The sequence below is a fragment of the Rissa tridactyla genome, chromosome 7, assembly GCF_028500815.1.
Source record: "Rissa tridactyla isolate bRisTri1 chromosome 7, bRisTri1.patW.cur.20221130, whole genome shotgun sequence".
Lineage (NCBI taxonomy): Eukaryota > Metazoa > Chordata > Aves > Charadriiformes > Laridae > Rissa > Rissa tridactyla.
Window position 1 is genome coordinate 19,767,882 of NC_071472.1, and position 16,442 is coordinate 19,784,323.

General features: G+C 36.3%; 1 protein-coding gene across 1 annotated transcript in view; it reads right to left on the minus strand.

The window, feature by feature from the left end:
• Positions 1 to 16,442, minus strand: part of KCNH7 (potassium voltage-gated channel subfamily H member 7) — a 237,852-nt gene that overhangs the window by 111,607 nt on the left and 109,803 nt on the right. The window lies entirely within an intron of this gene.

Here is a 16,442-nt window from a genome sequence, read left to right on the forward strand (position 1 = left end):
CCTTTAGCATCTCTTGGCAAACATTACTATACAGTACACACTTACACTCTTGGCTTCTGATTTACTCCTTGGGGACAACATAGGAAAGGACGAAATATACAAATAGTAAGAGGAAATTCTAAGGCAAAATCAATTCACAAACAAAATAATATTTTTGCAAATGGATAAAATTGTTCCTGATATATGTTTCCTAATGTTTCCCCGAAGATGAAAATTGGGTTGCTGCTCAGAGGAAGACTGTGCTCTGGGTCGTGTGCTCTTCTGGGAGGCTCTGGCACATTCACCCCACCCATGAAACTTTTTGTAGAAAACCTAGTGAATGAGGCTCTGAGTTCAAGGCCTTTTATTTGCCATATTGACTTTCAATTTTCTTTAACCGTCCATCACCCTTACTTGGACATCTGTTTCAAATGCATTACAGTAACCTGTTTGAGACATAACCTGCTTCGGGCATAGTGCAAAATGGAATTCATAATACAAAATGATGTAGTGTTCACAGCCGCAGCCCACTCTGTCAAACTGCATGTTCTGTGTGCTGGTTCTTAAGACAACTTTTGTAATTTATTTAGGTATCTATATAAGAAATGAAGTCTGCTTATAAATTTGCTCTGTTTATGTGGGCTGAATTGCAATGAAATTCTGTCTAATAATCAAGAATAAAAAGGGTTGATGCTAAGTCATCATGTATCCCGTCTTGAAAATATCCTTTAGCAGAATGCTGTCAAATATAAGTCAAAGCATCTTTCTCTCATAATAATCTATTTGCTGCATTCAGTACTGGTTGATTTTGAAATTTAATAACTCTAGGCGTTGATTATCTTTCAACTTGCTAAATTGATGATCCTCAGCAACTGAGTAACATAGATATTACTAGTATTATTCAAGCATCTAATTTTAGATTTGTTGCTTCTATGGAATGTCATAAAAAGTATGGATGTGTGACTTAGATGAAGCTACTTTACTCATGTAAATTGGTGGGTGGTAATTTTAAGTGCCTTAGCTGTACAGTCCCCTTGAATTTATACAATCTGAAAATATATGTAGCGCACACACACACATGCATGTGTATAAAACCGTGTGTTCTATACATGACACATTGTAATCAATAGTCAAGACTGTCTGACATCTTTTATTGTAAAACTGTATTTTTTACCGTTGAATTGTTCAGCTTGAATTTTTATATTGAGTATTTTCTTCCAAAGCTATACCTTTATGGGAATTTTGCATAGAATCAGTAATTTATTCGTGAAAATAAGACAAGTGGGCATTTCTGGCAAGGGACTGGAAATGAACTTCAGGTGTTCTGAGTTATCTTCTTTTACAAGTTATAGATGCATTTTAGGGAAACTGGTCCTATTAGGCAATAGTTAAATACCCTATGTGGTTTCTTGAATAATTCTTTCATGATGTGCATGACTGTGCAGTTAAAAAAATGAAGAATAGTAAAATAATAATGAGAAACACGAGTGCAGAAAATAACACTCAGAACTTCACACTGTAGCTTCATTGTAACCTTAAAAGTTTGGTAGATGGGAAAATGAATGATTAGACCTAAACCTCCACTTTTATTTTCTTAAGTGCCTGAGATGATATTATTTTTGTGAAAGACTTAATGAGTCTTACAGGTTTTATGGGCTGATTGAGTCACCTTTACTTCAAGAAATTAAAATGTTGAAATTGCATTCTATCAGTGTAATTTCTGACAATACCACAAATTTTAAAATGGTCTATTTATTTAAAGATAATAATTTTTTAATATATACAATATGCATTTTTCCATTGAGTGCAAGCACTACAGTCCAGTGTAAGCTCATCCTTTTCTAATTGCAGTAGATAAATCTGTGTTAATCTCCTTTGAAAGTATGGCATATAACATGTTATAAATACCCCAAGAAGGGCAAAATTTACTGTGCGGTAAAGGTCAAAATGATAAAACCCATAAAGACTATAATGAAGCCCATTGGCTGGGATTCAACTAAACACTTAAGTAGATGACAAATTTTTACGTTGTGAGAAGTCCTGTTGACTTAAGTATCCTGCTGAATATTGTCAGTAACGTGTACTTTGCATATTACTTTATTTATCTTATTGTTTAAACATTACAGTTAAAATCTTATGCTTTGTGCAGCTATCTGAAATGACAGTGGAAGAACTGAAATATTTACTAAGCTCCTTGTGTCTAAGAGAAATTAACTAAAACTTGGAAAAATATTTAGGAAAAAAATCCATCTGTACAAACATGTAATTTGAAGTCAAGTCTGAACTCCTGCCCTGTCTTTTTTCTACTTTTGAAAAACTTCTTGTTAGGAGTTTTCTCCCCATATTTCACTTCTACTTACATCAGGCATTGGCTTTGAAAGAGGCAGAGAAAGGTAGCTGAAGCCCTCCACGTTTTCGTTGCACCACCACAGCCCTGTGAGGCACACTCTCTGAGTCAGCATCATGGCTATACCCACCCAGAATGCCACTGTGTCGTGTTGATCAGCAGAGTACCTGAATTTCAGCATATAGCTCTATGTGCTTACTCCGAACACTTTGCTTTTCTTTACAGGGCATTCCATATACCCCTAGCAATGTGTGTATGAGGGAACTGCAGTGGTCCCTTAACTCAGAAGCAAATCAGGCTTTGTGCCCCTGGGCAAAGAGATATCAAACCAAGTGTGCTGCTGTCTCAAAGCAGAAAATTTAATTCAGTTCAAGGTCTTTTGAAATTAATTTCAGTGTCCAAAAGATGAGCGTGATTTTTTTTTCACTAACACAGATCTCAGATGAGTTGCTATTGATCTGTGCAAATGTGAGAGAGGATTTCATACCCATGCTGTGAATTTTCAAAACCAATTTCACAATTGCTTGTATCTCACTTTTGAGATTCCAAATTGAGCTAAGGACTGGTTGAAAAATTGTTACAGAAATACTCTCCTGTGAGAATTTTGACTAATGTAGAATTTTCATAAAGCTATCTGGGGAGAAATTTTTACTTTTCTTGGAAAAAGAACCAAATGAAAATAACAAATATAAATGGTTTTTGTGAAAACTTAATCTTTCAAATGGGGAAACTAAACTGCTACAGTGCCAGGTGTAAGTTGTAGTTCATTTTTAGTATACCCTCCTTGTATTTGCTGGATTGTCTGGCCATGCTGCATCTCCCATGATACCTTATAATTGAGTAATTCTTAGAATTGGCAAAGTACTGTAGAAATGTTTCCAAAAAACCCCAAACCTACCAAACTTCCAATGGCTGAGAAAACCAAAATAATTCCATCTACATTGATTTGATATAAATCTAAAGATTTGTTTTCATTTCTTCATAATGGGAAAATACCAGTTTGGAATTTCTTGTTGTTAAGAAACAATAAAATTTTTCCATTAATTTTTATCTTCTCCAAAAATCTTTAAAGTAGATTGTTTTAAATAGACTATATTTTGGAGTTGCTCTCTGCTTTTGGGCCTCCTTCAGGTTTATTAAGTTTGCATACTTAAGACTAGCCGCAAGATACTGATTTTAATAGATTGTACATGTGCTGTACAGTTGGAAATAATGTGTCCAAATTCACATCCCTCTATTAGGGAAACAGTTTTGGTTGGAGTGTAAATTCACTCACTGTAAAAGTCTCAGGCTGTTCCCTTTTCTTGAGCAATTCTGAAATCAGAAAGACTTAAATCAACTGCGGTATGACTCTAGAATAAGTATACCCTTCCTTTGGAAGGAACAAATGATTTTAACTTCAGAAGTTGTGCAATATTATTGTTCCTGTGTTCAGGTTTGTTGTGCGTTCTGGCTTATCTTGTGCTGTTACTGCAACAGACTTCTGAAACTCCTTCCCAACCCTGTGTTGCCATTTGATGCCCAAGAAGAGGAGAGAGGCTAACTTCCCTAAACCATAGCTGGCACGGGGACTGAAGAGGTGGATGGAAGCAGAAATTAATCTGACATGAGAAAAGAGTAGGAACACTGCATGTCCTGCCAGCCAGCTGTTTTTAGGCTCAAAGGGAAGTTTAGCAAGCATTCCAGATTGAAAGGTCTGTGAAAGATAGTGGGAAAGAAAAGAAATTCCTCTCTCTTCCCTGACAAAACCTATTGCCTAAAACAAGGTAAGCATTAATCAAGATTAAAGTGTGTCTGAAAAATAAAGAGAAAAGTCAGTTCAGATTCAACTAGGAATATATTCTGCTAAGCCATCCATCCAACATGTTAGCATGCTAGCGTGCCTATTTCTATGCTCAATTTCTATGCTTTGTTGGAATTTGCTATTGCAAATTAAAGTCAATTTAATGAAGAATTTTTTTTCCCCCTTGTTTAAGCTCCCATTAGAGAAATATTTGAGGGGTGGTGCAATAGGCCATAGCAATGCCTTTATGATTATTCCTCCCTAAAGAATCTAAAAAGGGTAATACTTGCCCATGAGGCTTCCATTAAGATTTTAGAAAGCATGTAGTAAAATCCTTACTTAGGCACTTGCTGGTGTTCACTTGTTGTTAAATTGTATTTTAAAATAATAATTTTCTTGTTTAATGGAAAGTTTTTAATCATCAGCACATTAGACTATGTTATATAGTTGGTCTGTTCCAATGGTTTATAATAGAGGTCTTTAATTGCCTCTTGCCCGATTTTCCTTTTCAGTTTCTCTACCGAGGACCCAAACATCACTATCAGATAGGGGGAAATTCTTCTCTCAGCTGTAATGGTAGAAATCATAAGTGAAATTCATCTTTGTAGAGATATCTGGCATGAGTTGTCTGTTTTGAGCAGCTGAACAAGGATGAATTTCATATGTACAGAAGGCAAATTGAAGGCAAATTTTTAGCATTCAAACTATAAGGACTGCCTAGATGGACCCTTAGACCCTATTGCTCAATTCTGGTGAAGTCCCAGCTGAATGACTCTGCTTTTGCCACCTCAGAGTTATCACACCAGGTAATGATACACTTCAGAAGAATATGAAGGTCATTTTAGCAGCTGAGTTATTTTTCATAGTAAAGGTCACATTTAACAAAGTGTCCTGCATAAGCTTCTTAGATTTTTGAGGCGAAATCTAAGTCTTACTCAAGTAATTGAAACCAAACTTGTTTATTTTTCTGTGAAGGATTTATGTAAGACTTGTAGGACTCAAGACATTGTAAATAAAAAATTGTAATCCTCTGCAGGGAAAAGTGTCTGTAACTAAATCCTGTCATAATGTTCAGGAAAGCATCCTTACTGGAGCACACATTCCTCTTTCAGGAAGTGCAGAGTGGTAGGTGTTGAGCAGTTAGCAGTTTACAAACAATGCTCATCATGAAGAGAGATGAAAACTACTACTTAAGCCTTGGCAGGGAGAGAGGATGCTTTCCTTGTCCTTAATGCCAGCGATGTGTCTGTTTTTCTTCTGCCCACTAGTCTTTGTGGTAGTGGTCTGAAGCATACAGGTTTTGCTTTGTTTGGAGGACTTCAGGCTGTAGTTGATTGGCCAGGTCTTCAGTGATTGAACTTTTATTCGATAAAATTAAATTTCCATATGTTGCCCCCACATGGAAGATTTTAGTTGTAGCAAGTTCTGTCATTATTTGGTGATGTTAATGATAGTATACAACGCTCAGTTCATGTTACTCTCTAAGTTTTGTTACAATGTAAAATACGCATCTTATTTTAATTTGTTACCACCACAAGTGATATCTGAAGCGCTAGTCTACGCCAAGCTTTGACAAAGACTAGAATCCTGCTCATGTCAGTGATATTACAGATGTGGAACTACAGTTGAATTCTGCCTGTAATGCCTTCGTAAAACAGGAGGCATTGAGTAGCAGAACTACGCAAGCCCTTGAGTAGCATAAGCTCACAAATGGAAACTGGCTTGCAAGAAAGCTTTGCTTTTTTTCACCTATCTGACTTGATGGGATTGTGTATTTATGTCTTGTAAAGACAGTGGTATATAATATTTGAAGTCAAAGTATGTCAGAAGACCAAGACCATTATATGCTGCCCGCAGTGCAGACTGAAGCTATGCTGATCTATATGGGGGGAAAAAATACTCTTTATTTCCATTATTTTTCTATCTAAACTACACTGTTGGAATGCAGTTGCAGTTGAACGGGTACCATAAAATATTAAAGTTGGTAAAAACAGATGACATAAGCCAAAGACTAGTATTAGAAACCTATAAATTAGAAAATTAGGAGCTGTATGGCTTGCACAGTCTAAATTAACGTATGCAGTCTAAAGTAACATATGTGCAGATACTGTCCATTCAAATTTTAAATTAACATAATTATTTTTAAATAACATAAAAATATAATGCAGATAACTTAGTCTAATAATTTATAAATTACTATCAGGGATATTTTTATACATGATTGAATGTTTTATTGCATTACAGATTACTTTTTAATTAAGTATCCATAAACTGGAATATATAAACTTTGTAATGGAAGTCACATATATAGCATTCTGTAGCATGTCTGGCAATAATTTACTAGTGAAATTGTGTATTTAATTAAGATCATATTATTTGATAAAGCATTTATATAGATACAGATCTGATCTAGGAGCCCTATAAGTCTAATATACAGTGCTGTTGCTGTTCAGAAATGCTGAGAATAGTATGTTACACTTGAGGACTAATTTTTTGCTAGACTGTGATCTTAGATGTGTCCCTGAAGAAATATCACATGGGTTATGTATTGATGCAATACTTCAGAAGGTGGAGAAATGAAGGTTGGAATAAAATACTTCACTAAAGGGCTTTTATACTCTGTCCATCTCACTAATCCTATCCTGTTCCCTGAAGCAAAATTCGTAAGTTATTTTTTTCTGTTTCGCTGTTGTTGCCTATATTACCTGGCCACGTGAAGAGTCAGTACCACTGTTTTTCAGTTACAAATAAAGTATTATTGTCAGAGCTCCAGTCCAGTGGACAGGCGCTGTTCCAATTTGCAGCTGGATGGTTTGGACTTGTATCATCTGGTGCATATTTCTTTTCACACGGCAGAGGAAGAGTTCTTTCTAGTTTCTTAGAACGCTGTGGGTGCAAAACTAAAATGTACCCTTTTAATGGCTTAGGCAGATACCTAATTTTATGAGAGCTGACACGGTACTTAATGCAGACAAAGACAAATTTGTGTTTTCATAGTAAACATTCAATTATGTATAATTCCTTCTAGCTCTTCATACTTTTTTGCCTGCATTAGAGCAGAATACTGCCTATCTGTGATTGTCATGCAGTAAAATACAAAATGTAAATAACTGTCTACATTCTTTTTCTGAATCACACAGGGCTGTTCTATGTTGTACGGCACTATTTAATATATCATTATTTATTATTTTTCCTTTGCAACTCTCATCTGCCAGAAATATTCAACTTTATTCCTGCATTTTACACCCTCAGGAAACACAAGGAGACTCTTCTAAGCAGTCAAGATACATTGAAATTTTGCCTTTTATATGGACAGAATATCCCCTAAGGGACAGCATAACATCTGGGCTTTCTGCCAATGTGAGATAACTGGTCATGCTACTGAAAAGCAACAATGGTGGCACATGCAATCTACCTTGTCCTCCAATCTTTTCCCTCCTGCTGAACAAAGAAATTAAAATTATCTTGGAAATCAGATGCAGTAATAAATTTTCTCATCTGTTAGATGAGATGGAGTTACAAATGGTTTCCTTGATAGTTCTCCAGTTGTCAGACTAATTCCTAAACCTTGACTGGAGGGAAAATTTTAGAACAAAGGTATATAGGGGTCCTTCTCCCAGAAAAGTTGGAAACAAATTAGGAAATAAAATATTCATAGAACTAATAACAGTACTTAGCCTCTCAAACATCCTATATATGCCAGTACAAAGTACAAGGTACTCGCAAAAGCTTTAAAATTACATCCCTACTATCTCTATAGATAATTTTGAGAGTTAAAAAATATCATCTCAGTGTAAAGGGCTCACAGTATGGTGTCTAAAACCTAGAAATTAATTAGAAGTGCTATTTTCATGAATGGTGTAGGTAGCTAAGGAGAGTTTGCCTGAACATCTCATTACAGTTGAGTAATGACAGTTCAGTGACTGGTAGTTAAGTGGTGAAATCATCTGACTGCTCTTGTGTTATGGTTTGAGGAACCCACAGCATTTTGTTGTCATTCAGACAATTATTCTATCACCTGATCACCCCTCCCCACCTGGGAAGGGGAATTAGGAAAAATCAAGGAAATCTGAGGGTTGAAATATAGACAGATATAATAGAATAATACTAAAGAACAAATATTGATCCCGATACCAATATAAATATACAAGGATTATACTCAGCCTATTCTATCAGTAGGGAATTGTGCACTCCCAGCAGGGGACAGCAAATGTCGGACGCTGCGAGTGCTACAGCTTCGGGAGGAAGGGAAGGGCTCAGGGGTCCGGCACCGGGGCAAGAAGTTCTCAGGATGGCAGCCATCAAAGGAGAGAGGGAACTTCTCAGCAAACTTTCTAACTTATATTGAATGTGACGTTTGTGGTATGAAGTAATCCTGTTGGCCAGCTTGGGTCAAGTGTCCAGGTCTCGCTCCTCATCCCTGCACCTGGCTAATTCAAAAACACTGAGACCTTGAAAACCACATACCATAGCTGGCTATAAAGTAAATATTTTCACAAATTCAGACACTAGAGTCTTCTAAAAGTGCAGTTTTGCGAAGCATTAGAAGATAAATTAGTCCCGTGTTGCTCAAACCAGGACATCTTGTATCTTTCTGTTGTCTTAAATTCTTAAATATGCTGTGGATTATTTTTTCTTTATTTGTTATACAGCTTGACCCTCTTCTAACGGGTTGGTCTTGAACAGTCAATATCCTGCCCCCAAGAATTGCTGCTATGATGCAATATCATATTTAGCAGCTTTCACATATGAACAGCAGATGGTTTGAGCTGAATATACATAAGCATATGTGACTGTATGTTGCCATCCTTTAGTTCTGTTTAACCCTTCAGCAGCTCTTTGCCTTTGCCATTTAACAGTCTTGTTTGGAAATGGGAAGGAATTCAGACTGTGAAAACATAAATGTTTTTGCCTGCTTACACTAGTAGTTGGGGTTTTTTCTATATTGTTGTGATAGCTAAGAATAATCTGCTTGACTGGTCAGCGGATATTTTGTTTCCAGATGCTTACAGCTCCTCTGTGTTTAACTGCAGACAGACATAGGAAAGTACGGTTTGGTAAAAGTCGCAACACATCATTTGTGAGACAGTGCTTCCAGCCACTGCTACAAACTACAATTTTATTCATTTTTAGGATTCTGTCCCACTTTACTCCACTATTATTTTCTCTTTTGACTTTATGCGATAACAAGAAAGTCTGCTGTTCTGGTTGTTGATAAACTCGCAAATTCTTTTGTGTGCTGAGTCATATTACTTAGAAATACAGAAGTGCTCTACTTTCTTCTTATCAAAATATGGATGGTTTTGACATTGCTTCATGTCTCAGGTAATTATTTAAAATGTCAGAAACAAGCAGTCATGACTTATATGAGTTATACTGAGTATTTAGCAACAGAAATATGAGTATATATGCACCTGCTTTCGGCCTCTCCCGGGAAGACTGCAGCTGACCAGATTTCCTCCAAAAACTACTGACGTGGAAGAGGAGTTGCCTGCCGGCCTTGCGGTGCTTCAGTGGTTGGGGTGTTCCACAGCAGCCCTTCTCATGCGATGTGGGACATGGTGCAGCCTCGCCATAACTTAGGGTAGATCTGTCTCTTGCTAGCTACAGTATAAACTAGAATGTGAAATTTGGCTTCTGTCCTTGAACTCTAGGCATTTAAGCCATATCGGAACTTGACTTGAAAATATTTCTAAAATGCATTAGGTATTACCATTGCCTTCCTAGGCAGATACTTATATTGATTGCAAACTACTCCTGTATTTTGGAACGAGACCCAGAAGTGCAGTAGCCTGTCCTACCTCCTTACCAATGCTTTGGCTTCCATAGATCAAGGAAGAAACTACATTGCTTTCTACCCATCAAATCACTTAGGTGAAGACTGAGGACCCTGACTGAGTGTCCTGATTAAGGCCTGAATTTCAATAGCTCCTAGTGTAGTAGGAATAAAGGCAAAATGTAGTTTTATTTTGGAAAAGATTCACTGTTCATTGATCTGTCTACAAATACAACAGCTCAGACTTGCAGTAACTCACTGCCAGACTTACATTATGTTACACAGTGATCTCATACGGCATATATAATGATCTTTTCTGTTCGGTTTGGTACATACAGGAATTACTTTCTGATGAATGTTTTCCTGTAGCTATATGTTTGCATTAGCTGGTTTTGCTTACAATATTTGTGGAAGTAATAGCTACTTGCTAAATATTAGGTTTGTAATATGGTTAAAATATACAAATAGCTTTCACCAAAGCAATCACCTTTAGCCCCTAAAATACTGATCATGGATGAAGTGTAGCCAGTCAACAATTTCTTTTTTTCCAACAGGAAAGATTTTTAATACCAACATGATTAGCTGCTTGCATCTGGTAGCTGCTGCTTTTAAAAAATGCTTTGTACATTTTATGAAATATATCTGACTCAGTTTACATATTCATTAACAGTAAAAGCCTGTAGAGAAAGTGAACAACGTTAGAAGAGTTTAAAAAAACCACCCTAGTAGTGTTAGTAAATTAAATGGATTTTATAATCCTTTTAGGCTCTCCGTATAATTACTCAGAAATCATTGATGCTGAATGACAGAAGGAAATCCCATTTAACATCTGCCTGTCTCTGTCCACCTTCACACCTACCCTGGTATCTAAATACGACCCATAAGGCATATTGGAGGAGGAATTAAATGACAGAAATGGCAATTAGCTACCTGATTCTCAATTATTTTCCTACAGAAGTTGAAGAAAATTAGACACCAAACTACTGTGTGTTTATAGCTGTTCCTGACTATTAGTACACTGCTTCAGTGAAAACACATACTCAGTCAGGCTAACAAATTAAATGCCCCTTTTTCACGAGACTTCCTTTAATATATATTGGTGTTAAAAAGGCAATTGTAATAAGGTTTTATTAACCATAAGATTACTTAATTCAATATATAGACTATTGGTTATAACGTCTTAAAATAAAACTAAAAATATTTTCAACAGCAAGCAATTTCAGAGATGCTTGGGGGAAGGAGGCTTACCAAATGCAGCACAATACTGAAAAAACAAACACAGTAGTTTGCCATAAGAAAATTAATGTAAATGGACCTTATTTTATTTAAATGTACAAAACCAGGGTAAGAGCATTTGTTTTCTTGTCAAATGAAGGATAATGAAAAATAGCTACCGAACTAAAATATATTAAGTCTTATTTCAAAATAAACACACTGACTATTGTGCCAGAATGAACAAAATCACTGAAAGTCATTGAAACTGAACAGATTTATTTTTGGTTTAATATGAAGTATAGTAATTTCCTGCGTGGAATAGAAATGAATGATTTTCCTGCCAAAACCTCAAAATAACCCAAGCCACATAGTTGGCAGAAAGATGTTTCTTTAACTTTTTTTCTAACTGTTTAACCTTTTCTCTAACGCTGGAGCAGCTCCATCAATGAGATGGTACTGAGGAGCAGCAGCCTGTATCTTATCACTGTGATTTATCTCAGTGCTCAGAACTACTCTGTACAGCAAAATGAGAAAGCCCGTGGCTACAATTGTTACACCAGCTAAAGCTGACAAGGTGCTAGGTTGGTGAGAATTTTCAGAGAAAAACTGATGATTGAGGGAGCCACTGCTGAAACTGATGCTGCAGGGCTGAGAGAGAAAGAGATGTTGGTTTGTAAGACAGACATCCAGATATGCACAAACTGAGACTGTAAGGATTTTTTTTATCAAGCCTTTTAACCCATAGCTAACAGTTTTATCTCATGTTATTGCCACCACATACTAGACTAGATTTGCATTTTTTCCCATCCAGAGTTATTTTTGTTTTCTTTAAATTATGTTTTGACTTCAGTTTTGCACTGCAAAACTCCAGGGCCACTCTTAGATATCCTGTTTGTCTCCTCTGCTACATTTAAAAGTGGAGGGAAGATTCTAGATACAGCTGGATGAAACCAGTACCCAGGATCAGTCAGTACAAATGGCAGCCATTCAGGAGTAGCCAGGCTGGTGACAGTGAAAGAGGGAAGAGAGAAACTTCAGGTTGCCTGTATGCACAAGCCATTCATATGTACTGACAAAGCATAGGAATACCAAGTTATCAAATTCACTCCCAAATGTATGATGCTGTATGTGAAATGGAGGCATCTTGGGTTGAAATAATTTATGACTTCATGTGAAAGCTGTACAGATTTCTTTAGTTTCAATGTAAGTTTGAGAGAATTTAAAGATAGCAGCATATTTGGAAGTTTGATCAATCCCATACTTTTTTTACAAGTGTGTTTTCACCTTGAAAAGGTGTTAAAAATAGAAAGTAGGTTGAATTGTGTAGGATAAGGAGATAAGAAAAAGATTTTGGAGAAATAAGTCACAACAGTTGTAACTGTTCTTAAATAAAGCTCAGATTCACAGAGCTATTTAGGTAATTAAGCATATAAGACTTACTGTAATTGTTTAGAGTTACATCTCTAGAACACCCTGGCCCAGTCAATTTCAGTGAGGGACATTTCCCTCCCAGATCTCTTCTAGATCAGATCATAAAGCTGTTTTTCTCTGATGACAGGTAATTACCGTGTGTCTGTGATGAGAATTTTTCTGCTCAGAAGGAAGACGAGCATACATAAAAACCAATAGAATGCACCACAAAAAGCCATTAAAATGGAAGGAAAGCATTTTGGATAGACTGCTGAAAATTTTGAAGGAGAATTTTCTTACCAGAAAGTATAAGTTTTCCAGCTTTCCCCCCCCCGCCCCAGAATAAAGCTACAGTCCAAACTTGCAGTCTTGACTGTAATGGAACTTCTGTCCCCAGCAGTTCTAGTAATGAGAAAAAGATTTTATACATTTTCGAGGGAGATGCAGCATGAGAGTGTTTGACTGTGTTTCCTTTGGGCTGGGAAAGTAAGTACTGAGTTCTTGAGGCTGCTGCTTCTCAGAACATAAATTATTCTTGCAGTGAAAAAATGTGTATCACATGCTCTTTCTGGTGGTTGGTACAAGAGAATTCTTTATGTCATATTTATTCAATATTTGACAGGAAAGGAATTACGTTTGGTGAAATGTGTAAGCTCTGCACATTTGGGAGGTTTTTGTAAATGATATGTAAAAAACTTTTAAAGTATTACATACTATAATTGTGATCATTATATGTAAGTACTTGGTTAGAAATTGCTGGTAGTTAATACAGTTTCTCATCTTCAGAAGTATCTTCATTACTAAGAGATTTTCCATAAATAATTTTTATCAAGTTTACAGTGTTAACAATTTCAAAGAGGAGTCACTGTCCGCATGAACAGCAGTTTGAGACAGTGCAACTAAAGGCTAAACTTTGCAGAAGCTTTGCATCAGCATGAGCCAATGTTTCTGCAAACAGAAGCAGCCCTGGCCTGTCTTGGACTGCTAATTTCCACTCTATGCAACCCCTTTCCTTTGTGCAACTACAGATGATTCTGTGGCTTTGTGAAACCATGGCGAACTAAAATTAAACTGATTTTTGGCTGTCTAATGTTAACTCAATTCTCCTCCCTATTCCAGATCACTAGAGGCACACATATCCCATTGTGTAAGGGGGTAACATGGGGTCAAGAATAAGCACTTGAAGCAGACTGAGGATAAGACTCATTCTTTCAGCACTAATGACAAGCTGTTTATAGTTGTAGATTCATTTTCAGAAACAGCTAGTTGTAATTACCTTATTAAATAGATTATACAGGGGCAATTCTTTTGCCAGCACTGGGCATTTCTTTGGCAATATCAAGCAACAGAAAGCTCCAGCTTAAATTTTGCCTCAGCTGTGTGTATCAATTGTGCCTACAATATGATTACCTTTGATTTGGCTAACCCAGTGCTGACTCTTCCTTAAATTATAACATTAGCAGGTGTCAGAAAGTTTCAGCTAAAAACCTGAACTCGACTGCTTTCTAGGCAAGTGTAAAACTTTCATTTTACAACAAAGTTGTTAACATCAATCATTTTCCACTACGAGGAGGAAAGTGTATATTCTGAATTGATCTTTGATGGCTTTCATTAATGCTTAGCCTTTAAGGACTGAAACCTGCCAGGGACAAACAAGTTATCTGGTGAAATCCTGTAGGGTTTATGCAGGCCTGGTTGTAAAACAATGCTACCTACTGTAATACAACAATTTTTTGAAACAGAACACTTACTATAGAATTAAAAGGAGTTCATACCGTGACACTTTTCTAAGATGATTGACTGTGATAGTTACAAATTGGTTGAAATGCATTACAGGATATGCATTATATATCAAGACATTATAAATTATGAGAAACTACTGTCAGGCAAGCAATTATGATAGCTCATCTTCCGATGCTAATTACAAAATGTCTGCAAAATACCTTATCTACATTTATGAAGCTTCCTGCATTGATCAATGAAGTAGATATGACAGTGTAAAGAGGGGTGCTCCGATCACTAAAACCTCAGTTAGATTGTTATCAAAATGGCACTGAAGAGCGATACCCCAATGTATACTGGTGCAGTACAAAGCTATGGAATGCGTGGTGTTTGGAAGTGGATTTTGTGACCTTGGAACAGCTTTTAAATCCATAAAGTAGTTTTGCTGAGGTCCTCCAGAATGAATAATATCTTTCAACATAAACTGATGATGGTGATACTCAAATCTAGCAGCTAACTAGGAAACAAACTGTAAAAGACAAATGAGAGCCTAAATGCGTTTCATAAGGTATGTTTGCATGCCATTTTACAAGACACTTTACTGTTGATGCTTCATCTGAAACACTAAGTACCGTTGTGGTTACTCAATTAAAGAAAACTAAACTGAAATCAGCACAGGTGCAGAGAAGGGTAGCCAAGAGAATGAGAGGCTTATCTTGCTAAGAAAAACTGATATGTGGGGAAGGTTAAGGGGGCAGACAAGTCCTGTATGGAAACACATGGAGATGAGCTAAGAAATATTTGAGTCAAAGTCAACACCAGCAGTCGAAGAAATGGTTATTAATGGCTCAGGTACAAGCCTCAGATGAAAATTAGATAAAGGTACATTATCATTAAAATAATCAAGTTCTGAAACAGCCTTTCAAGCAGTTGATCCAAACCCCTAATTTTGTTTAAACTGGAATTTAATAAGTTTAGTAAACAGATTATTTGGTGTGATTCTCTGAAACAGAAGCAGGTGGGACTTGATGGCATTGAAGTTCTTTCAATTTTAGTGTTGCAACTGAATTACCTTCTAAAATATGCTTTTCAGTCAGCTTTCTCATCCCTTTTCCAATACTTTTAACAATCTCGAGGGATTATTTTTATCCTTTGCTGTGGTATTAACAGCAAGTCAATGGTTATTTCCATCTACCTCCTCATCAGTGTGTCAACGATGATTAAATGTATCCTCATTGCCATTATGCAATATCACCGCTGTTCAGACTGGAGTATTCTTTTTTTGCTGCAACAATTTGACTAAAAAAAAATGAAAATAATTGAAAAATTGAGAAGAAAGTTCTTTGCATGTCTACCATCTTTGGGAGTGACATGGGAAGTCTGCTATTCTTTAGAAGGTATGTGTTCTATATGATTAGAAGGGCAGCCTCTCTTAAGTCCACAGGTTCCCTTTCCACAAATAGGAGCATAAAAGTAGCTAAAGCCAAGGCACCATTTAGAATGGAATAAACAGAAGTGAGCTACTCCTAACACAGACTAGTTATAGATTAATTCCCCTAATGCACAGCAAGGAATCCTACATTTCCTTCTAGAAACTTGGAGTGAACTCCCAATCTGTGGAACTGTAAGATACCACGGTATGAAGCTCCTGATTTGCATGATCTCTAAAGTGGATATGCTTGCTTAGAAAATTTGGAATATGGAGAACTACTGTAGATTTTTTAGATTCCTTTTCCTCAGAATAGTATATTTTAAATTACTAGTCACACCTTATGAATTTTTGATTTGCTTTTTTTAGTCCATAAATGATTTGTCAGTCAGATAATCATACCTATGGAATATGTAGATATTTAAAAAAAAAATCTGTGAAAAAGTGGGTAATACAGTACATGAGAACTGCTGCGGTCTAAATTATTAACAAATCTGTCACAAACAGTACTGATAAATTTAAAAAAAAATGTTTCCTTTGCGTTTTATGTTATACACTAAGAATATTTGCTAGCAGCAGTTGCTAGCTGGGGATAGAGCGCCATTAACTGTTAGCTATCTCATATATTGGAAATTTGTCAAGAACTGTAACAGTACCTATGTGTCATTAGAGTCATAGCGTCATACCCTAAATTACCTGTAATGCTAAGCGAAGCTAGTAAGGTTGTTCTGCACAGAAATAGGCTCATGCTCCTGTATACATATTATCTTTATGCTAGTTT